The sequence below is a fragment of the Pseudophryne corroboree genome, chromosome 2, assembly GCF_028390025.1.
Source record: "Pseudophryne corroboree isolate aPseCor3 chromosome 2, aPseCor3.hap2, whole genome shotgun sequence".
In the NCBI taxonomy this organism is placed as follows: domain Eukaryota; kingdom Metazoa; phylum Chordata; class Amphibia; order Anura; family Myobatrachidae; genus Pseudophryne; species Pseudophryne corroboree.
In genome coordinates this window covers 855,733,068-855,757,626 of record NC_086445.1, presented here as the reverse complement: position 1 = coordinate 855,757,626, position 24,559 = coordinate 855,733,068, and the positions used below count along the sequence as shown (strand labels likewise).

The 24,559-nt window shown below is 43.5% G+C and overlaps 1 protein-coding gene and 1 pseudogene across 4 annotated transcripts in view; both read left to right on the top strand.

Moving 5' to 3' along the window:
- SPATA22 (spermatogenesis associated 22) overlaps positions 1-24,559 on the top strand; it is a 576,361-nt gene that overhangs the window by 387,062 nt on the left and 164,740 nt on the right. The gene's annotated exons all lie outside the window — the stretch shown is intronic.
- Positions 13,527-13,645, top strand: LOC135051487 (5S ribosomal RNA; annotated as a pseudogene).

Below are 24,559 nucleotides of genomic sequence, written 5' to 3'. Positions count from 1 at the left end.
AATGTTAGGTTCCTGGTGCTCAGAACAAGGGAGATGTTCATGAAGTGAGTCCAGAGCACCAGGACGTAACGCTGGGAAAGGGGAATGGAAAGGGAATAGCCCCTGGCGCCCTAACTCTGTTGTCTCACCCGTGCTGTCAGAAATCCCTTGCGAGACTATGGTTTCTTGAGCCCTTGGCAGCCGCGTTTGAAGGGCGGATTATGTCTGCCCAACTCCGATGCCCCCCGGTCTCAGTGAGAGACAAAGGGAAATCCGAGACAGGATGATAACAAGAGGCCCTCTAACTAAACAAACAGGCCAGGGGCTACAAGCTAACTAAAAACCTAAAGTATGTGCGGAGAAACCGCCAAAGGAAAAGAACAACAAAGGAAAAGCTGATCACACGCCGACACAATACCTTTGTGTACCGGAGGTGACAGCATAAGCAGAACCCTCTGCAAAACACCAGGGACAGAAACAATAATGGAATACAGCGGCCTAGGCCAACGGACGCGGCAGAGCCGCTACTCACGGAACCGGTACGAATACTGGCAAACGGACAGGAACCCTCAATGATGCCGACACACACTCTCAGAACTGGAGGACAGGCAGAATCCCAAACGACAGACCGGTGGACACCAGGAAACCAGGAACTTGACCAGGGATAGGCAAAGCCACTGGACATCAGGGCAGGAACGCCTCACAGCAGGACACGGGCTCAGACACAGGAATCGACACAGGGACTGACACAGGAATCAACACAGGAAGCAGCTAGTCAGATACTGCTATACAGGAGCTCAGGGACTGGCAGGAACCAGCACAGACTTCAAGCAGACTGAAAACCAAGAAATATCACCAGCATCTGTGAATTGCAGTCAGCCAGCATATAACAGAGAGGCCTAATTAATAATCCCATGCAGCTGCCCTGTTGCATGACTCTAAACTGACAAGATGCAATTAGCAGCCAGGTGAGGCTGAACACATGGGAACAAGCTGCAATTACACAGACTCACCAGCGGCAGCAGACAAGAGTATTCTAAAACAGAGCAACGGGAAATCCTGGCATGCAAGACAACTTTATAAACATAAAATAGGAATGAACCACTACCAGTGGTTTATAACAGTATCCCCTCCTAAAGGGTGAGCTCCGAGCACCCCATGACACCCACGGGGAACATAAACAGAAGTATAACATAAAATACAGAACAAAAATGCAAAACAGGAATGAGCCACAGCCGTGGCTCATAACAAATACTGAAATATATAGTAAGGACTACTTTGCTAGTGCGTCTCGTTACGCTGCATACAGTATATACAGCGTCTCATTACGCTGCATTATTTAATACAGTATATACAGTACAGATGCAAATAGTACAGCATATATGGTCCATTTACAGTACTTTAAGAATATGTGAGCGTCCAAGTTCCGCAGACAAAGCAACATAAAACCAGTAGTGTACACTGACGCAAATGGACGTGTTAGAAGTTCATTATTGCCTATTGATATTAGGAATATTGGGGGTAATTCCAAGTTGATCGCAGCAGGAAACTTTTTAGCAGTTGGGCAAAACCATATGCACTGCAGGGGAGGCAGATATAACATGTGCAGAGAGTTAGATTTGGGTGGGTTATTTTATTTCTGTGCAGGGTAAATACTGGCTGCTTTATTTTTACACTGCAAATTAGATTGCAGATTGAACACACCCCACCCAAATCTAACTCTCTCTGCACATGTTATATCTGCCTCCCCTGCAGTGCACATGGTTTTGCCCAACTGCTAACAAAATTCCTGCTGCGATCAACTTGGAATTATCCCCATTGTACCGTATGTTAGCGTCCTAATCCCGTAGCCATTACGGCATAATCAAAACCAATGGATTTATTCATCTGTCTGCAGCGAAATGGTGAAGTGTTCCGCTTCCTATACTCAGAGTCCCGGGTTCGATTCCTAAAGTACGAATGCATGTTAGTTTCTCATACGTCCTAGAGGATGCTGGGGACTCCGTAAGGACCATGGGGTATAGACGGGATCCGCAGGAGACATGGGCAAACTATAAGACTTTGAATGGGTGTGAACTGGCTCCTCCCTCTATGCCCCTCCTCCAGTCCTCAGTTAGACTTTGTGCCCAGGAGTGACTGGACACACACTAGGGGAGCTCTACAGAGTTTCTCTAAAAGACTTTATGTTAGGTTTTTTATTTTCAGGGAGACCTGCTGGCTACAGGCTCATGTAAACCGCCAAGGCGGAACAAAGAGCAGAGTGGCAATGGCGGAAGCCACCAGGATTCTTCGCTGGGCGGAAAATCACTTAAGCGCACTGAAAGCAGTGTTCATTCCGGGAGTGGACAACTGGGAAGCAGACCTCAGCAGACACGATCTACATCCAGGAGAGTGGGGACTTCATCAGGAAGTCTTCGCACAGATTGCAAGTCAGTGGGGCCTGCCCCAGATAGACATGATGGCGTCCCGCCTCAACAAGAAACTGCAGAGGTATTGCGCCAGGTCAAGAGAGCCGCAGGCGCTGGCAGTGGACGCCCTGGTGACACCGTGGGTGTTCCAGTCGGTCTATGTGTTTCCTCCTCTTCCTCTCATCCACAAGGTATTGAGAATCATAAGAAGAAGATGAGTACAGACAATTCTCATTGTTCCAGATTGGCCGCGAAGGGCCTGGTATCCGGATCTGCAGGAAATGCTCACAGAAGGTCCGTGGCCTATTCCACTGAGACAGGACCTGTTACAATAGGGGCCCTGTCTGTTCCAAGACTTACCGTGGCTGCGTTTGACGGCATGGCGGTTGAACGCCGGATCCTAGCGGAAAAGGGCATTCCGGATGAGGTCATTCCTACTTTGATAAAGGCTAGGAAGGACGTGACAGCTAAACATTATCACCGTATATGGCGGAAGTATGTTTCTTGGTGAGAGTCCAGGAATGCTCCTCCGGAAGAATTCCATCTGGGCAGTTTCCTTCACTTCCTACAGACTGGAGTGAATTTGGGCCTAAAGTTAGGCTCCATTAAGGTTCAGATTTCGGCCCTGTCCATTTTCTTTCAGAAGGAATTGGCTTCTCTCCCAGAAGTACAGACTTTTGTCAAGGGAGTGCTGCATATTCAGCCTCCTTTTGTACCTCCAGTGGCACCCTGGGACCTTAACGTGGTGTTGTGGTTCCTTAAGTCTCACTGGTTTGAACCACTTAGAACGGTGGAATTAAAATATCTCACTTGGAAAGTGGTCATGTTGTTAGCCTTGGCATCGGCTAGGCGAGTGTCGGAGTTGGCGGCTTTGTCTCACAAAAGCCCCTATCTTGTTTTCCATGTGGATAGAGCAGAATTGCGGACTCGTCCATAATTCTTGCCCAAGGTGGTTTCATCTTTTCATATGAACCAACCTATTGTGGTGCCTGTGACTACGCGAGACTTGGAGGATTCTGAGTCCCTGGATGTGGTCAGGGCATTGAAAATTTATGTGGCCAGAACGGCTCGGGTTAGAAAAACAGAGGCACTGTTTGTCCTGTATGCAGCCGACAAGGTTGGCGCTCCTGCTTCGAAGCAGACTATTGCTCGCTGGATCTGTAACACGATTCAGCAGGCGCATTCTACGGCTGGATTGCCGTTACCAAAATCAATAAAGGCCCAGTCCACTAGGAAGGTGGGCCCTTCTTGGGCGGCTGCTCGAGGGGTCTCGGCATTACAGCTGTGCCGAGCTGCTACTTGGTCGGGTTCGAACACCTTTGCACAGTTCTACAAGTTTGATACCCTGGCTGAGGAGGACCTCATGTTTGCTCAATCGGTGCTGCAAAGTCATCCGCACTCTCCCGCCCGTTTGGGAGCTTTGGTATAATCCCCATGGTCCTTACGGAGTCCCCAGCATCCTCTAGGACGTAAGAGAAAATAAGATTTTAATACCTACCGGTAAATCCTTTTCTCTTAGTCCATAGAGGATGCTTGGCGCCAGTCCCAGTGCGTACTGTGTCTGCAGTTATTGGTTATGGTTACACTCTGGTGGTGTTTCTTTTCTGTCAGGCTGTTGCTGCTGTTGTGCATGCCATGGCAGGCGGTGTCTTATTATTGGTTGTGTTCACACACTGGTTGTGTTATGTATTCTCTTAGCATGTGGCTGTGTATTTTTCATGCCGTTGGCTGGTATTCTTTTGATTGCCACGTTCTGCGGTATGTTCGTGGTGTGAGCTGGTATGACACTCACCGTGTTTAAACAATAAATTCTTTCCTCGAAATGTCCGTCTCCCTGGGCACAGTTTTCTAACTGAGGTCTGGAGGAGGGGCATAGAGGGAGGAGCCAGTTCACACCCATTCAAAGTCTTATAGTGTGCCCATGTCTCCTACGGATCCAGTCTACACCCCATGGTCCTTACGGAGTCCACAGCATCCTCTACGGACTAAGAGAAAAGGATTTACCGGTAGGTATTAAAATCCTATTTTTTTCCAGACACTTGATAATTTTTTTAATTCACATAAACCAGGGCAAAGCTGTAGGAGCGGTTCTACCGTTAAGGTTCTATTCACCATACGGTAAACATACAATTCTGTAGCAGGGCAGACTCAATTGAAAAGGCTACCACCTGTGACTCCTTGCCCCATGGTGGCCCTCTGCAACGGAGCAAGTAACGGCATAGGTTTTGCAGGCCACAGGGCAATGCTGAAGGAGCGTCACAATCCCCTAGCTAAAATACACAGGGGCGATAGGGATAAGCGAGGTCTATGCACATTACGTTACACCGGACTCGATTGCATAGCAAACTGACAATATGGCCGCCGACCGTGAACCCCCACCACGTGTCAGCACTCGGATATGGGTGATCATTCTGATTTGTTCGCTCGTTGCCGTTTTTCGAAACGCAGCAATTAGGTGAAAAATGCGCATGTGCATGGTACGCAGCGTGCATGCGTTCATTAATTTAACACAAAACTTTGGAGATTTGCACAAGCTCGAGCAACGTTTTTTCATCGCTCGAGTGATCGTAGTGTGATTGACAGGAAGTGGGTGTTTCTGGGCAGAAACTGGCCGTTTTCAGGGAGTGTGCTAAAAAACGCAGGCGTGCCAGGTAAAAACGCAGAGTGGCTGGAGAAACGGGGGAGTGGCTGGCCGGACGCAGGGCGTGTTTGTGATGTCAAAGCAGGAACTAAACGGACTGAGGTGATCGCAATCTAGGATAGGAGTAGGTCTGGAGCTACTCAGAAACTGCAAGGAACTATTTAGTAGCAGTTCTGCTAATCTTTCGTTCGCTATTCTGCTAAGCTAAGATACACTCCCAGAGGGCGGCGGCCTAGTGTGTGCAATGCTGCTAAAAGCAGCTAGCGAGCGAACAACTCGGAATGACCACCATGGAGTGAGAGATGGTATAAGTTTTGCAGGTCACAGGGCATTGCTGAAGGAGCGTCAGAATCCCCTAGCTAAAATACAAAGGGGCGATGTCTGTAAACAGACATTCTTAACATCGTTAAGAATGTTTGTAAACAGACATTCTTAACATCCCGGTCCGCCGGAGCTCACAGGAAGCGTCCCACCCGTATTGTGGGGAGTTATCTGTGCTGGTCAGGACAGGGGGGTGGGACTGTATAAATCACTATAGGAGGTCATTCCGAGTTGATCGCTCGTTGCCGATTTTCGCAACGGAGCGATTAAGGCAAAAATGCGCATGTGCATGGTACGCAGTGCGCATGCGCTAAGTATTTTAGCACAAAACTTAGTAGATTTACTCACGTCCGAACGAAGAATTTTCATAGTTGAAGTGATCGGAGTGTGATCGACAGGAAGTGGGTGTTTTTGGGCGGAAACTGGACGATTTCTGGGAGTGTGCGGAAAAACGCAGGTGTGCCAGCATAAAACGCGGGAGTGTCTGGAGAAACGGGGGAGTGGCTGGCCGAACGCAGGGCGTGTTTGTGACGTCAAACCAGGAACGAAACGGGCTGAGCTGGTCGCAGTGTAGGAGTAAGTCTCGAGCTACTCAGAAACTGTTAAGAATTTTCTATTCGCAATTCTGCTAATCTTTCGTTCGCAATTCTGCTAAGCTAAGATACACTCCCAGAGGGCGGCGGCTTAGTGTGTGCAATGCTGCTAAAATCTGCTAGCGAGCGAACAACTCGGAATGACCCCCAATGTACACTACTCTATTTGACAATACTTACCAGCTTGGCGGCGCCGGTCCTGCCTTCTCTGCCGTCGTGCTCCCAGCCCTGTAAAAATATATATACAGTATAATGGCAGCATACTGTACAGCCAATGAAATTCAACATTGACAGCATCTTTATGACATCACAATCAATGGAATTGTTCATTCTAGTACCTTGCACCTAATCACTCAGGAGGGTATAGTATACTGTACTGTCTTCAAAACTTAAGGGGCACATTTCTAAATGTGACCTACAGTACACTTAAGGTGGGTACACACTAGTAGATATATATATCTATGGACGGATCGGGCAGTGTGTTCAGCATACACACTGCCCGATCCGTCGGGGACTGACGTCATGAACTGGGTGGGCGTGTACACACGCCCGCCCAGTTCAGCTGTCAATCACCGCCGGCCGCCGCAGCATGTGTACGGGCGGTCGGCCGACCGCCCCGTACACACACAGCGACGCGCCAATATATCGGTAGATATATTGGCCGTCGGCTGAGCTGCGCGTCCCACGTGATACGTCTGTGAACGACGGAGTTCACAGACGTATCGGCCGTACACACTGGCCGACGGTCCCACGATATATCGGCCGTTCAAGAGAACGGCCGATATATCGACCAGTGTGTACGGGCCTTTACAGTATCGCTACAGTACAGTAGGTCTAGGGTATTAGACAGAACACTACCTTTATAGACATTGTGACACACATTAGCATTGCCTTATAAACATTATGACACGCGGCCCTCCCACCCTTAACCATCTCAGTACTGTTCATTACAGTATAAATTGATTTCATGACAGATGATGCAGCACTCACTTTAATTCATCTTATTCACATCACAGTACTGTCCTTAATTCACGTTGTGTCACACTGTAGATCACCTTATTCACGTTACTGTACTGTACGTCACTGTAGTGCAGTAGTATATCCACATTACGTCACAAAGTAGAGATCTGCCACAGTCATGAACCTTATAACACATTTTGCACTGTAACGTCCTTTAGAATAATTTCTGCCGCAGTAACGTCCCTTAGAATACTGTACTATCTGAAACACAAATCTACCTTATAAAAAAAAATATTGATTGGCACTTTGAGAATAAAACCTGGGACCCTCAGCGTGGGAGGCAGGAGACTGCAATTACAGCTGCACGTTACACTGAATGATAATGTACGATACACTGCACAATACACTGCACGACACACTGCAATTACACCACACGATGCACTGCACGACACTGCATATGCACTGCACTATGTGATACAGTACACTGCACAATACACTGCGTGATACGACAAACTGCACATTACACTGCACGATACACTGCACATTTCCCTGCAAAATATGATACAATGCATGTACTGTACACTGCACAAAACACTGCAATTACCACGTGTATACAGTACACCATAATATCCCTTTAATCTGTGACACCTATGGTTTATATAGGTTCTGTAGCTGGCTAAATTCAAGCCTGGTTTTAATCTGCCAAAGATGTCCAGATGAATTGTATATTATGGCAAGCCTATTCATAAATTTCATGGAGCAAAACAAATGCTTAGCCTCTATAAATATAATAGATGCAGATGCAAAGGGAAGCACAGTGGCTCGGCGATTCATAGTGATGGGTCATGGGTCCAACTAGGGCCCTCTCTGTGTGGAGTTTTGTATATTCTCAATGTGTTTTAGGTGTTTTCTCAAGATTTTCCAAAAAGATATTGGTATGAATTTCCAGCTGCAGATATGTTTTACACTTCTTTTGTGGAGCAGGTGATTTGTGAGACTGTAGAGGCAGAGCTACTAAAAGAAACAGGAAGCACTGTTTTGAAGGGAATATATGTAATTGTTATAATATGTGAGGAAAGAGCTTTGACTATTCATTTGTGTGATCCTTTGTCTGAGATCACTTTTTTGAGACAGTACTGCACAACTATCTATGGACTGTTACAGAAAAGGAATATGGCATTGTAGATGAGAAAGAGATTTTGGGTTAGCCTGAGGCATGATAGAGGTGGCAAAGATGGGTTTAAACAGCTCCTGCAAATTTTACAATAGGTGGCTTCCAAGATTATTTACTTTATCCCAAACACTTTATACAGAGGGAAAGAGAACAAAGACTCTGTGAGAAATAGATAAAACTTAACTTTTATTAATATTCAATGTAAAAAATAGTATATCATAATGGCAAAGATGATTGTCACAAACATTAGAAACAAAAAGGTTACTCTTACACATAAGTATTCACCTAAATCGGTCACAGATTTAGACTTGAGTAAGCCAAAGGTGAAAGTATTATTTTGTTTTCATAGATAGTACTTCTTGTCAAAACATGGGGTTTCCGAACAGAATACCCTGATTTTCTGACTGTCAATTTCCCATCCGGGTACATGTACGGTATGCAGTATAGTCTTACTGTGTTGTTCTGGACATGACCTGTGTGTTTAGATTTAGAGATAACTGGCAGATGTAAATCTATAGATCTTAGTGTTCCTCCTCAGGAGGAAGGAGCTCTTTGTCCTGTATTCTCGATCTAGAAAATGAAAAACCTTGTATGTACCTTAAATGTGACATCATAACAATCATGAAATGCAATGCAGTAAAGAGGAATGGAATTTCTACCGCCTGTGTGCAGAGTTACTGATCACATGCAGGATTACTGGATGCATGTGATCAGTAACTCTGCACACAGGTGGTACATATTCAAACAGGTGGCAAAGATGTTCCAGCTGAGGAAGGGAGAATCATGCAGCGCCTCATGGCTTGGTATCTCCACCAATGACTTCAGAAGTTTCAGGGATGCAGAAATAAAAGATTATACAAGAAACCTAACAAGATTACTATGCAACAGTGATGGCAGTGAAAAAGGAAACCTGTAAAGTTATGCCTGCCCAATATATTTTATTACAATTCTGTTGCTGTTTGTGCATGTCAGCTGATGCATTCCCTATAGTCAGAATGCACCTAGCAACCTATCAGAGTCTGCATTCATTATGTATTCCCTGTTTGCCTTGAGTCATGTGTGTTATACAGCTCTACAGCTGCAATCTGTTATCATTAAGGGGGCTGGTCTGCTTGGCTCACTGCCATTGGTCCCTGCTCCTGACAATGAGGAGCCAGCCCTGTACAACACTGCCGGTGATACTTTCAGTTTCCTGTTCCTGTCTCTAGTGCTGTGCCTAGTCTCTGGACCTTTGCTGAAGCTTTATTATTTGGAACTGTTCCCTGAACCATTTGAAGTCTTAGTTGTATGTCTGCAGAAGCTCTCTCAGCTAAGTCTTAATTACCTGTATTTCATGTGTTCAAGTATAAAGTATCTTGTTTGGAAGCCTTGTCGGGCCCAGTTCAAGCCAAGCTTTGCCTTGCTCAGTATCCAGGAAACTCAGTTAAGTGACTTTGTTAGTACCTTGCCTTGTCCTGCCGATTTCCAAGAGATTCTCACTATAGTGCTCTGTTGTCAGTCGAAAAATATTGCAGTACACACATCATGTACAAACTACACACAGATGGCCTCCGTGCGCGTACTTGCTCTCCTGTGCGTGCGCATATTCGCAATTTGCGTATGGTCGCTCCCGTGGTCCTGCGCATTAGCGCGTGGTATGAGTATTTACGATAGAGTGTTTGAACGCATGGAAGGCTAGCAAAATACATTACATATTTAATCCAAATAGTGCACAATGTACACATAGCCTCCCTGCACCACATCAGAAAGTAACAACAGTTTGAATGGTTTCAGAACAAAGGGATTCACCTTTACAGAATAGGAGGGGACAGAACAAGGTTACAAGGTGGTGTTTGGTATCCAGCTGTGGGGTATTTTAAGGGAAACATTCTGGTGTTGGTTTGAGGATGATCGCATGTTCCTGCAGATAGTTATGTGCAGGAGCAGAATATAGATATAAACTGTATTTACTGTACATTATGTATGCGGCGGGAATCCAGAGGAGACCACCCACAAGAGCAGTGAAAATAGACATCGCCCACCTATTCAAACAGACCTATGACCTCTCCTGTACTGTAAATGACCATCCCTGTGTCCAATGGACAAAGAGATTACAGTATCCATTGTGTTATGTTTTGGATGAAGTGAATAAAGAGAGCCTGCAGCAGGCCTGGTCAGACACAAGGCTCACAACGTTATCTATCAGATGACCGAGGACCGGACCGGGTTGCGCAAGCGAATCCACTCTTGTATGTAACATTGACTGTAGCCATTTACTCTGTTATATTGTATTGTTTGTATTGTAACCCCCTTTCAGCAATAATACGCTGTGGTGTCGGAACCCAGTGGTTTAACTACAGACTGGTGTCGTGTATTTCTTTCCCTGCTAAGGTTTAAAGTGTAATAGCATCACACTGCATTGCTGCATAAGGTTTAAAGTGTAATAGCATCACACTGCATTGCTGCATAAGATTTAAAGTGTAATAGCATCACACTGCATTGCTGCATAAGGTTTAAAGTGTATTCATTGTGTGTGTACGCGCTGTGTGTACTTTGTACCGTCAGCGCGGCGTTTGTACGCAAAGTCCGTACACGATACGGGGCTCTGTACTCTAACAGCGTAAAAAGTACGTAAAGTGTGTTTAAGGTATAGCTTTCATTCCTGTATATAAATCAGCATTGTCACTGTGCGTGGGCATATACAGTGCCTTGCTAAAGTATTCACCTCCCTTGGCTTTTTACCTATTTTGTTACATTACAACCTGTAATTTAATTTTTATTTTAATCTGAATTTTAAGTGACAGATATGCACAAAATAGTCTAAATTCATGAAGTGAAATTAGAAAAATGTATATAATTTTTTTTTTTTTATAAATCTGAAAATTGGCATGTGCATATGTATTCACCCCCTTTGCTATGAAGCCCCTCAAAAGTTCTGGTGCAACCAATAACCATTAGTGAATTGAAGTCCACCTGTGTGCAATCTAAGTGTCACATGATCTGTCAGTATAAACACATCTTTTCTGAAAGGCCCCAGAGGCTGCAACACCACTAAGCAAAAGGCATCACACCATGAAGACCAAGGAGCTCTCCAAACAAGTCGGGGACAAAGTTGTCGACAAGTACAAATCCGGGTTGGGTTATAAAAAAATATCCAAATCTTTAATGATCCCCCGGAGCACCATCAAATCCATCATCTTCAAATGAAAAGAACATGGTACCACATCAAACCTGTCAAGAGAGGGCCGGCCACCAAAACTCACAGACCGGGCGAGGAGGACATTAATCAGAGAGGCATCACAGAGTCCAAAGGTAACCCTGAAGGAGCTGCTGAGTTACACAGCAGAGACTGGTGTATCTGCGTATGTGACCACAAAAAGCCGTACACTCCATAGAGCTGGGCTTTATGGAAGAGTGGCCAGAAAAAGCCATTACTTAGTGTTAAAAATAAAAAGGCATGTTTTGAGTTTGCAAAAGGCATGTGGACTACTCCCCAAATGTATGGAGGAATGTGCTTTGGTCAGATAAGACTAAAATTTAACTCCTCTGCCTCCATGGAAAACGCTATGTCTGGCGCAAACCCAACACATCCCATCACCCCAAAAACACTATCCCCACAGTGAAACATGGTGGTGGCAGCATCATGCTGTGGGGATGTTTTTCAGCAGCAGGGACTGGGAAACTGTTCCGAGTCGAAGGAAAGATGGATGGTGCTAACTACAGGGATATTCTTAAGCAAAACCTGTTTCAGTCTGCCTGTGATTTGAGAATGGGAATAAGGTTCACCGTCCAGCAGGACAATGACACAAAGCATACCGCTTGAGTGGTTTAAGGGGGAACATTTAAATGTGTTGAAATGGCCTAGTCAAAGCCCAGGTCTCAATCCAATTAAGAATCTGTGGTCAGACTTGAAGATTGCTGTTCACAAGTGGAAGCCATCCAACATGAAGGAGCTGGAGCAGTTTTGCCATGAGGAATGGGCACAAATCCCAGTAGCAAGATGTGGCACCTCATAGAGACTTATCCAAAGTGACTTGCAGCTGTAATTGCTGTAAAAGTTGGCTCTACAAAGTACTGACTTTAGGGTGGTGAATAATTATGCACGCTGAAGTTTTCTGTTATTTTGACCTATTTGTTGTTTGCGTCAAAATAAAAAAAAACATCTTCAAAGTTGTAGGCATGTTCTGTGAATGAAATGATGCAAACCTTCAAACAATCTATTTTAATTCCAGATTGTGAGGCAACAAAACATAAAAAATGCAAAGGGGGTGAATACTTTAGCAAGGCACTGTACATTTACTGTAGATTTCATCTGTGCCTGCTTACATTCCTGGCTAATTAATCCCTGCAAACCTCATGTTGAACTGCTGTTATTACTATGCATATTTTGCACCTTTGATTATTACTGTGATCACTCTGCTGCTTAAATAAAGTACTGAGTTTATCTTCACTTCTGTGGACATCCATTATCTACAAAAGTTATTATTGTGCTACATTTTGGTGCTGCAAGTCTTGGCTCAGAGCTGAGTAATCACTCAACATTGTTTCTTACCTGTGTTAAAGTATAGTGCTGCACTTCAGACTTCCACATCCCAGTCCTATGGTAAAGTCCACAGTCTGCTTATTTCACTGGGAGATTTCTGCCACACCTTGTTCAAGTATCCTGACACCTCCAGTATTCCACAGTCAAGTCTCCAGTTAACCGCTCTCATCGCATTCTGCATCTCAAATACTGGTGAACGCATACAATCATGCAGGAGATTCCTAACATATTTATACTTCACTTAATGCTGGCAATTTTTAGCAACCACGTTACTAAACAGGCAGTGTAGAAGGTCCCAGAGAGAGATAATTACACACCTACATACAAATAACTTATTATTAATAAAGTGCCACTAATCAATATGTAAACAGATACGAAGGGTAAACATATGTTAATAGCTAGGAGACATAAATTAAAACTATGGAAAGCTCAACTCTGTATGAGGGACGGCGCTCCTGTTAGGTTGGTCGCTAGGCGACCATATTAAGATCCTCTATTCTTGCATTAGGGATGGCATAATAGATAACAATCCTTCCTTTGTAATTGTATGTTGGCAGTTTTACTGTGCCATATTTGAGGAATGTTAATTTAACCCAATACTTAGCGGTGTGCATAGAATAGTATTACCATTCAGGGACACTTTAGATTATCTTATCCACTGTTGTGCTTGATTAAAAAAAAAAAAAAAAAAAATATATATATATATATATATATATATATATATATATATATATACACTTATCATCCATTAGGCACAATCACGTCAATTTTACCTCTTTTTCGTGGACTCTCACAGAATCTCTGTACTACCTCCGCCTAACATTGTCACCAGATCCACCTTTTGTTCATTCCTACTATTTCTCTTACAATAAGATCTTCTCAAAGTGATCTCTCATCAGTGATCCAAGGAGTGGCTGCATCAATTTCAATCTACTATCATCCCACACTGAAGACGCCCAATACTGTCTGGTCTTGGAAGCTAAACAATGTTGGGCTTGGTTAGTACTTGGATGGGAGACCACCTGGGAATACCAAGTTTAGTAGAACAGATATCTGGTCCATAACTCCTTGCCTAACACTGACAGCAGAATTACTGTTCATTTATTTTTTCTAATCTAAGTATTGTACACGTTCTCTATAATATCTACTCTACTTAATATGACAGTGAAATACTGCTTGACAACACGTGACATTTCCGTGAGTCCTTACCATTGACCATTTGGTATATTTCCAATTAATAGTTTGCAGGTTAAGCGGCTTTGGTCTATAGTTCAATATACAAACCTATCTTAAGTGATTACACATGACCTTAATACCTCAGTTGAATGTGTTTAAACTATAAATGTTTGTCCCCAATGATTGGATACTTTTATTTTAGACAATAATAAAGTGTATGTTTTAATTCTTTACTATATACTGACTTTCTTATAATACTTTCAAGAGTGCACCCACAAAAGAGTCTTTCTTCTCTACTTGTGCTTAAATAGTTCTACTGTTTGACTTAACGTCACTCTGGTGGTGCACCCTATCTAAGGGTATCCCCATAAATTGTCTTTTTTGGTTTATCTCTTACTATGCCTCTCCTGTCTGATGCAGAATCACCTCCATTGTACTTGCAGATGCTTCCAAATATACTGATGGTAGTCATTTTCTGATTCCTTGTACAGTCCTTCTTTAATCTTTGATACAATTACAGGGATCTCTTTCCCTTTCTATCTAATTGTATCCAATTTGACGAGCCACTTGACTATTGATATTTATTATGACGACATTCTCGTTAAGAGATTAATTATCTGCGAAACGTAAGAGTGTAGAAAGCTATGGAGATGTATTCTCAGATACTTACATTACCATAAACACAGCCGAAGATTGGAAAACTGATCTTTACAAACTCCAGATAGCATTACAAAGACACACGGATTGACCTGGGATATCCAGACCCCAGAGAATTATACAAAAAAAAAAAATCTCACCAAGAGGTTTGCGACCGAAGATCTTCCCATCCTTTTCTTTGGCAACAAAGAATCTCAAAACAGAGTGGGAATGCCCACTTCTCAAGTGCTCACAAGAACTATTTCTGATCCTGATCAAACATGACAATTTGATCCTAGATCAGGTAGAGAAAAGCATGAGGAAATAGGTAAAGTTCTGGAAATTTGGGAAAAAGATCTGACATCTCAAACTAATTTCGAAAAACATAAAAAGGATCTGGAGGTCTATGAAAAAAAACATTATAGAACGGAAACGTAATAAATTCCACCTGGACAAAGGGGATTTTTCACAGGATAATGTTTTTAAGTGGAACGCATACTTACCTTAAAGAGTGAGGAGATCAAGAGAAACTCTCAGTACATCTGAGATCAAATCCTCGTATAGTGAGGACTCCTCTATGGAATATAGCGATCCACAGGGTCCTAGACGCGAAGAGATTGAGGAACCTTTTTTAGGGAGAGGACAAGGGAAAGGCCTCGCACAAGAGGAAAACGAGAAGAGGGGGAACGAAACACCAGTCGAAATGATCAAAAATGGGAAACCCCACAAACAACTCAGTACCCAACAAGTTAAAAACGGAAACGGTAGACGTGACTGCCAACAAAAATCGTCAGCTAATCAATCTCACGAACCAAGTACTCTCCATTGGACAAATAGAAGTCCTTAGTAAAGGATTATCCTTTTCGCCAACACATTCTTTTAATAGATTCTCTTGGGAGAAAGATCTGAGACTCTTCGGTAGGAAATGACTCCTAAAAAATTTTTTTCAAGACATTGCTCGGATAACTCAGATGACAACCCTGAACCTCCCCTCTCCTAAGAAGAACAATCAACACTTCAAGCACTAGAAGAAGTATACTTGGAATCAGCCAATGAGTCTATTTCAACATCGAAAAAAAGACCATCTTGTAAGAACAAATCCACTTTTTATCCTCTTGAGATCAACAGTCCTGAAATAAAAATGTTCTTAGAAATGGTATCTAAAGAATTTAACAAAATTTCATCTAGACCCCAAAGTTATTTCACCTCACACAATCTTAAATTTAGGGAACATCAAGCACTCAAAGAAATGCGTTCCTGGAGTGATACAGTGATCAAACCCTCGGGCAAAGGAGGGAACATTGTCCTATGGCCAGCAGAGTTATACGTAGCAGAAGCTCAATGACAACTTCACAGTACCTCTTGTTAGCAAAGACTCCCGCTCAATCCGACAGCTAAATTCTTGAAGCAATATAGTCGGCTAATAGATGATGTCCTCACCACTGGGACAATCACCAAGCAGGAAGCACAATATCTTTCAATCACCAACCCCAGAACCCCTACATTTTATTTGTTACCTAAGGTCCATAAGAACATGAAAAGACCCCCTGGTAGGCCTATTGTCTCCGCAAATGGAGGATTATTAGAGCAACCAAGCAGATTCTTAGACCTTAATTTTAGGGACCATGTCTTTACCCTTCCCTCCTATCTGAGAGACACCTCTAACCTTCGAAAGATCCATGACATTGAATGTAAAGAAGATTTTCTTTTGGCAACATTGGATGTTGAGGCTCTCTACACAAGTTTCGATCATCTTAAAGGTCTAGAAGCTATCAAATTATTTTTAGAGAGGGGTGACAAGGATGACTTTAACAACTTCCTACGTGAAATCCTAAGCTTTGTCTTACATAGCGACTATTTCACTTTTGGGGATCACTTCTTCCTGCAAGCGAGAGGGACCGCAATGGGGGTTGCTTGTGCTCCCACATACGCCAATCTGTTCTTGGGGTGGTGAGAAAAGCAGTATGTCTTCAATGAAGAGAATGATGCGTACAATCAACACATAATGAGCTGGCTATGCTACATAGATGATATCTTTATCATCTGGAATGGAGAGGAGAGTCGTCTTTTGAATTTCATACAAAAATTGAATAGCAGTAGCCTGAATCTCAAATTGACCTATACAATCAGTAGGTCTAAAGTATCATTCCTTGATCTCAACATATATAAATCTGGAAGAGGGAAGCTGGCTATGGAATTGTTCCATAAGGGAACAACAACCAACAGTCTTCTTTTACAAACCAGCTCAAATTTCCCTCCTACCATTGAGAATATACCAAAGGGAGAATTTCTGAGATTATGATGCACCTGTACAGAGGATACCATCTTCAAACAAAACAATATGGAACTCACAAATCGTTTAATTGAGCGAGGATACAGCAAACGTTCATTAAAGAGAGCACAACAACAGGTGTCTCAAATCAAGAGGGAAACCCTAATCTTTCAAAAGAAAGCTGCTAGGAATAGAGACGACACCAAGACTAGGTTTGTAGGTTCATTCTGTCTGGAATGGAGATCCCTGCGAGACGCCATACAGAAACATTTTCCAATTCTACGCCTAGATGCAGATTTCTCCCTGCTTCTATATACTAAGATCCAAATGAGTTGGCGCAGGTCTATAAACATCAAAGATTTGCTGGTTCGGAGCCATTTCACGAAGGAACGTCCTAGACTAGCCAAAGGAATAGTTAAAGAGCAATGGAATATGCTGCGCTATATAAGAAACTGTTAATAAATAAATAAATAATAAATAGTTGGATCTTTCCCCTGTGGTCACTGTAAGGCCTGTACCCAAATCCAAAAAACAGTAGTAGTGCAAGATCGTCAGGGACTGGATATCCCAATTAAACACTTCTTTAACTGTCACACCGAGGGGGTGGTGTACTGTATAACTTGCAGTTGTAATGTTAAATATGTAGGGAAGATGACAACAAGGAAGCTTAAGCAAAGGACAATAGAACATGTAGGCACAATCCGCAATGCAACATTGGATCTATTTCGATTGCAAAACATTTTCATGACAAGCATCATGATTCACCCAAAGAATTGAAGGTGTTCGGTCTTGACAAGGTCAACTTAGGCATTAGAGGAGGAGACTTGACCAGAGAGTTGTTAAGAAGGGAAAGTGAATGGACTTTTCGTTTGGGTAGCCTCAAACCTGTAGTGAATGACTTTATAGACTACAGTCTATTTCTGTAATATATCATCTTGAAATTACATTTTAAATTTCATTCTCAGTCATTAAGACAATGGAGTATTCTACTTACCACTGATCTCATGTGTTGACAGTAAGAACCCTGAAACATCATATTTTTACATACAGTACAGTACTTACCTATTGTCATTATAGACAGTAAGAATATCTAATCTTATTATATTTCTACACACTTACCTATTGTCATTATGGACACACAACCCTAATGTAACCTCTTCACCTTCCTTAACTCAATTTTAGCTCTATATTTAGCCCATAAGTTTAGACACACACTTACCTAGTTCACACATCATCTCACATTTTTTCTCACTATTTATTATCACAATTATTTGTCAAAATTGATAATAAATAGATGATTACTGCGCTTGTGGATGCTTGTTACTTATATCACATCAAATATATATATTAGATTTTTTTGTATAACCATTGATCCTCAGAAATGAATAAGTATTAAGAATTAATATGAGGAAGGCCTGTATTTATATAATATTAACATATGTTTACCCTTTGCATCTGGTTACATATTGGCACTTTATTAATACTAAGTAATATGTATGTTTGTAATTATCTCTCTCTGGGACCTTCTTCCAGAGGCAGATTTAGACCTCAGGGGGCCCTAAGCAAAACACTGATTTGGGGCCCCCCTTCCTCAAACCATAGCACCTGCCTAGTCAGTGTATGCTGCCCCCCAGTTAGTGTATGCCCTCACTGTAACACTTTCCCACTCACTGTCACACCTACCCTCTCACCCCTCACGGTCATGCATACCCACTCACCGTCACACATTCTCGCTCACTGTCACACATACCAACTAACCCCTCACTGTAACCCTTTCCCACTAACTGTTACACATACCCATTTGCCCCTCACTGTAACACTTTCCCACTGTCACACATACCAACTAACCCCTCACTATAACCCTTTCCCACTAACTGTTACACACACTCACCCCTCACTGTAACACTTTCCCACTAACTGTCACGCATACCACTCACCATTCACTGTCACGCATCTCACTCACCTGTCACACATACTCACTCACTGTATCCCATTCACCCCTCCAATGCCCCTTCTGCCAGCCTCTACTGCATCCAGTTGTCTATGTACCTCCCACCCAGTGTGCAGGCACAATTCATATTCCAGCCAGCAGCATGTAGTTACTAACGCTGCTGGCTTTTAGTTCCAGCAACTATTACCAGCTGGGAAGCATGTGTAAAATGTCTCTGTTACCTTGAATGGCACCAGCAGGACAGTGCTGCACCTTTGTAGTGTCAAACGCGCTCCTCCTTCCCCTGTAGCCAGCTTCTGAGAGCAGACTCCTCATCAGTGGCAGAACTAGAGAATGGTCGGCCCAGGTCCAACAATATGCATGGGCCCCCCTCCCATATTAAAAATAGGGACAGCGAAAGCCACCAAAAAAACTGTTAGTGGGTGACTGAGGCAGGGGTGACAGGGAGATAGTGGGTGACTGAGGCAGGGGTGACAGGGGGATAGTGGGTGACTGAGGCAGGGGTGACAGGGAGATAGTGGGTGACTGAGGCAGGGATGACGGAGATAGTGGGTGAGGCAGGGGTGATAGAGATATACACACATAGTAAAATACACAGCAAAACACACATCTATAGCAAAACACACACACATAGCAAAACATACATACACAGCTAAACAGACATAGCAAAACACACATACATTCACACACACCCATAGCAAAACACACATACACACTCGGCTAAGCACAATTAGCAAAACACACATATACACACACCCATAGCAAAACACACATACACACACACACAGCTAAACACACATAGCAAAACACATACTGTATAAACACACACACATAGCAAAATACACACAGCTAAGCACACACACACTCTGGTAGTTACATACTTTACCTCCTGGCTGGCTCTCTGGCTCCGGGAAGGCTCCTCACGCTCACGGCAGCTACTCATTCCCCTCACTCTCCCTTTTCCCTTCTCCCAGCATGCGGTGTGGGCCATCAGCAGTCAGGAACTGGCTGACAGCTGCAGCAGCCCGGTGTTGAGTTGAAGGGTGATGCGATCACCCTTCTCCCTCACTGCTGCCGAGGACTACATCCAGGTTTCCTGCACCCTGGGCTTGCGGCGCTGCAGCAGGGCAGCGTGTCAGGCAGTGAGTCAGGCTGGCTCATTATACTGCTGCCGGCTGCGGGCCCTTCCGTCGCGCTGTCCCAACACACTCAATTGGGAGACCTCGGCGCACCGTGCGCTGGAGAAGCCAGTACCCGGCAGCTGTCAAAACACAGACAGCTTGCCGGGACCATTAAAACAGGTTTTGAGATTCAGCCGGCCAAGGCCCTCTGGGACTCTCCGGGCCCTAAGCATCCACCTTCTACACTGGCCATTTAGTAACGTGGTTGCTTGGCAACCAGATCAACATGCTCCAGGTCTCATTCATGAGCCAGTGAGCTATTGTAAGGGGACTGATGTATCCTAGCAACTGTGCATGGATACTGCCCACATCCCACATGACCTACCAGCGTCACAATCCAGCAAGGGCTTTTTCAGCTCGCCGGATAACATCTTCTGACATCCGGAAGTGATCAATCCCCACTAGTGGGCGAAGCTGGTATTCTGCTGCCGCACCTCTGGTTAGGACTCAAGGGACACATTCTTCCCCGACAGCTCCGGTCCTCCTGATAACATTGGGCACAGCAGTAACTATATCTTTCTGCTGCCGCCACACCTCTGCTTAGGACCTACAGGACGCATTCTCCCCTGACAGCTCTGGTCCTCCTTGCAACATTGGGTACAGTGGTAACTATATCTGGCTATTGTGCCCCAATACATATCTACCGCTATAAGTACTAGATTTTTTGGGGGGACTAGATACGGGATATCTGTGTGGCAACCTTAGTAGTATCTCCTCCCGCTGCCGTACACAGTACATACCCACATGGATTCTATGAATATGTTTACTCCATGTTAGGGATCCCTCAGTGCACATGTGTGACTTATGGTATTTTGACCAGGGATTTACACAACTGTATACCTAAGTACAGATAAAATATAGGCATTATTTATTTTCCTTGTTTCACATGTTATGCGTATGTGTTTCTGATTATACCAGAATGAATCTCCAATGTCAGGGGTAACTACATATATTCATTCACGTATATATGGTGGTATCATATCTTGAAACCTTCCCCTTGATATCTTCAGTCACAAGTGTTTCTAAGAAATTCTCTTTGCATGTACTTTGGTATAATAGATAACAGTCCTTCTTTTGTAATTGTATGTTGGCAGTTTTTACTGTGTCATATTTGAGGAATGTTAATTTACTTACCAGTGTGCATAGAATAGTATTACCATTCAGGCACACTTTAGATTATCTTATTCACAACTGAGCTTGATTTAAAAAATAAATAAATATATATATATATATATATATATATATATATGTAAGTGTGTGTGTGTATGTGTATATATATATATATATATATAGCAAAGTAGAAGAATGCAGCACTCAAAGGACTTCATTGAAGACAGCAAGCTGGTTCAGGAAATAAGCTGACAGCGCAGTCTTGTAGGTCAACGTTTCATTTATTAACTAAATTTCGTCAGGACAAGATAACATAAGAAAAACAGTCTTACCTTAAATAGAACCCCACACAGACCATCATGCACACTGTGTGTGCTTCCTGGACGCGGCTTGATGACGTCACCCCGGGGCGATACGCGCTCTCCAGCGCCGTTGCCATGGTTACCCGCCGGAGGCCAACACAGCGCTGTAGGTAACAGAACAGATAATCACCATAAAAACAGTGCATAAATCATAAAAACAAGTGTCAAAAGGCTTGCAAATGGCCATGTGGCATAACATGAATTGTTATAAGAAAAACTGGTAATATCAACACAATAAGTAAATATGTAAATGACAAAAAGCACATGCCCAATGAGCAAGAAATATTTTAAAGTAGCATGAATGAAAAAATCATTATGTATCAGGCTGGCGTATGCACCGCCCTGATAACATTTATAACCATAGTTTATGATATAAGGAATTAACCCTCAGGTACAATATTCAAGTATAGGTTAAATTTACATGATTAAAGAAAACACCCCAAATTGTTGGATTCATTGAGTCCATACGGTGAAAGTGTGCGGAGCTCAAAAATCCAACGTGCTTCCCTGCGTAGCAACAGAGCACCTCGGTAACCTCCACGTAGATTGGCAGGGACATGGTCAATGACCTTGTGTCGTAGACTAGCCAATGTGTGTTTTGCTTCACGAAAGTGTCGGGCGACCGGTTGTTCTTGAGGGGTGCCCTCAAGGGCAGAGCATATGGCTTGACGGTGCAATGCCATCCTCTCCCTAAATTGCCGGATGGTCTTACCCACGTAAAGTAAGCCGCAAGGGCATTTGATGTAGTAAATGACAAAGGAGCTTTGACAAGATAAAACATGCTTGATGTTAATTTTGGCCCCAGAATGCGGGTGAGTAAAAGATGGGCCACATTCCATTGAACGACATGTCGTGCAATCTAGGCACTTATAACAGCCAGGCTGTCGTGTAAGGAATGTCTTGGGAGTTCTTGTGTCCATGTTGGAAATATCATTCTTAACAAGCATGTCTCGAAGATTGCGGTTCCGTTTGTAACTTGGCATCAGCTTGCACTTCTGGAAGGATTTTAGGTCCGGATCTGCCGTGATTATGGGCCACAGCCTCTTACCATTTTGCATGATCTTATGGCAAAGAGGATGAAATTCCTGGACAAAGGGAACCCTTTTGTCCAGTGTTCCGCAAGTAGTTTTAGGACAGAGTGTCTTCACGTTGAATGGCTAACACTTGTTGTTTAGTGTCCATCAGGCGAGTAATGTCATACCCTCGGGTGACAAATTGCTGGATCATCAGATCTATTCGTCGTTCTGCTTTGGCAAGCGTATCACAGGTGCGAACTGCACGAAGAAATTGAGATTTGGGAAGACTCAGTCAACACCCCAGTTTTGTGTCTCAATCAGTTCCCACCATGGCCCTAACTGTGGGGAGTTTGTATATTCTCCCCGTACTTGCGTGGGTTTCCTCCGGGTACTCCGGTTTCCTCCCACAATCCAAAAATATACTGGTAGGTTAATTGGCTCCCAACAAAATTACCCTAGTATGAATGCGTGTGCGTGTGATAGGGAATATAGAGTGTAAGCTCCACTGGGGCAGGGACTGATGTGAATGACCAAAATATTCTCTGTACAGCGCTGCGGAATTTGTGTGCGCTATATAAATAACTGGTAATAATAATAATAATCAGCCCTCAAAATAGTGTTTCGGTCTGTAGGTTTTCTGTATAGATCGGTTGTGAGCTTCCCATCCTGTATGGAGACTTCCACATCCAGGAATTGCACCTGTTGTTCACTGATGTCGTCATCCAAAGTATTGGCATGATCCATCGCAATTTTGAAGTCTTGACTGGTACCTGTCCAAATGATAAATAGGTCATCTATGTACCTGGTGAGGTGCAAGATGTTGGATTGCATCATGGGGTTTAATAGAAAGAGATTGTGGTCAATATCAAACATAAAGATGTTAGCTAGGGATGGTCATAACATCTTTATCTTTCTTCCAGAACTGCAAGCTGATGCCAAGTTACAAACGGAACCGCAATCTTCGAGACAGGCTTGTTAAGAATGATATTTCCAACATGGACACAAGAACTCCCAGGACATTCCTTACACGACAGCCTGGCTGTTATAAGTGCCTAGGTTGCACGACATGTCATTAAATGGAATGTGGCTCATCTTTTACTCACCCGCATTCTGGGGCCAAAATGAACATCAAGCATGTTTTATTTTGTCAAAGCTCCTTTGTCATTTACTACATCAAATGCCCTTACGGCTTACTTTACGTGGGTAAGACCATCCGGCAATTTAGGGAGAGGATGGCATTGCACCGTCAAGCCATATGCTCTGCCCTTGAGGGCACCCCTCAAGAACAGCCGGTCGCCCGACACTTTCGTGAAGCAAAACACACATTGGCTAGTCTACGACACAAGGTCATTGACCATGTCCCTGCCAATCTACGTGGAAGTGACCAGGGTGCTCTGTTGCTACGCAGGGAAGCACGTTGGATTTTTGAGCTCCGCACACTTTCACCGTATGGCCTCAATGAATCCAACAATTTGGGGTGTTTTCTTTAATCATGTAAATTTAACCTATACTTGAATATTGTACCTGAGGGTTAATTCCTTATATCATAAACTATGGTTATCAATGTTATCAGGGCGGTGTATATGCCAGCCTGATACATAATGATTTTTTCATTCATGCTACTTTAAAATATTTCTTGCTCATTGGGCGTGTGCTTTTTGTCATTTACATATTTACTTATTGTGTTGATATTACCAGTTTTTCTTATAACAATTCATGTTATGCCACATGGCCATTTGCAAGTCTTTTGACACTTGTTTTTATGATTTATGCACTGTTTTTATGGTGATTATCTGTTCTGTTACCTACAGCGCTGTGTTGGCCTCCGGCGGGTAACCATGGCAACGGCGCTGGAGAGCGTGCGTCGCCCCGGGGTGACGTCATCAAGCCCCGTCCAGGAAGCACACACAGCGTGCATGATGGTCTGTGTGGGGTTCTATTTAAGGTAAGACTGTTTTTCTTATGTTATCTTGTCCTGACGAAATTTAGTTAATAAATGAAACGTTGACCTACAAGGCTGCGCTGTCAGCTTTTTTCCTGAACCAGCTTGCTGTCTTCAATGAAGTCCTTTGAGTGCCGCATTCTTCTACTTTGCTATTAACCACTACATTCGGCACCTGGGCATCTTTACTGCTTTAACCTGGATCCTAAGGAGTGCCAGTCTCTGCATAGCTATATATATATATCAAACAATTAAGTCGGCACTTACATGACTGACCAAAGGAAATATCGCTCGGGTGCCCTCCCTGAAGCTGCA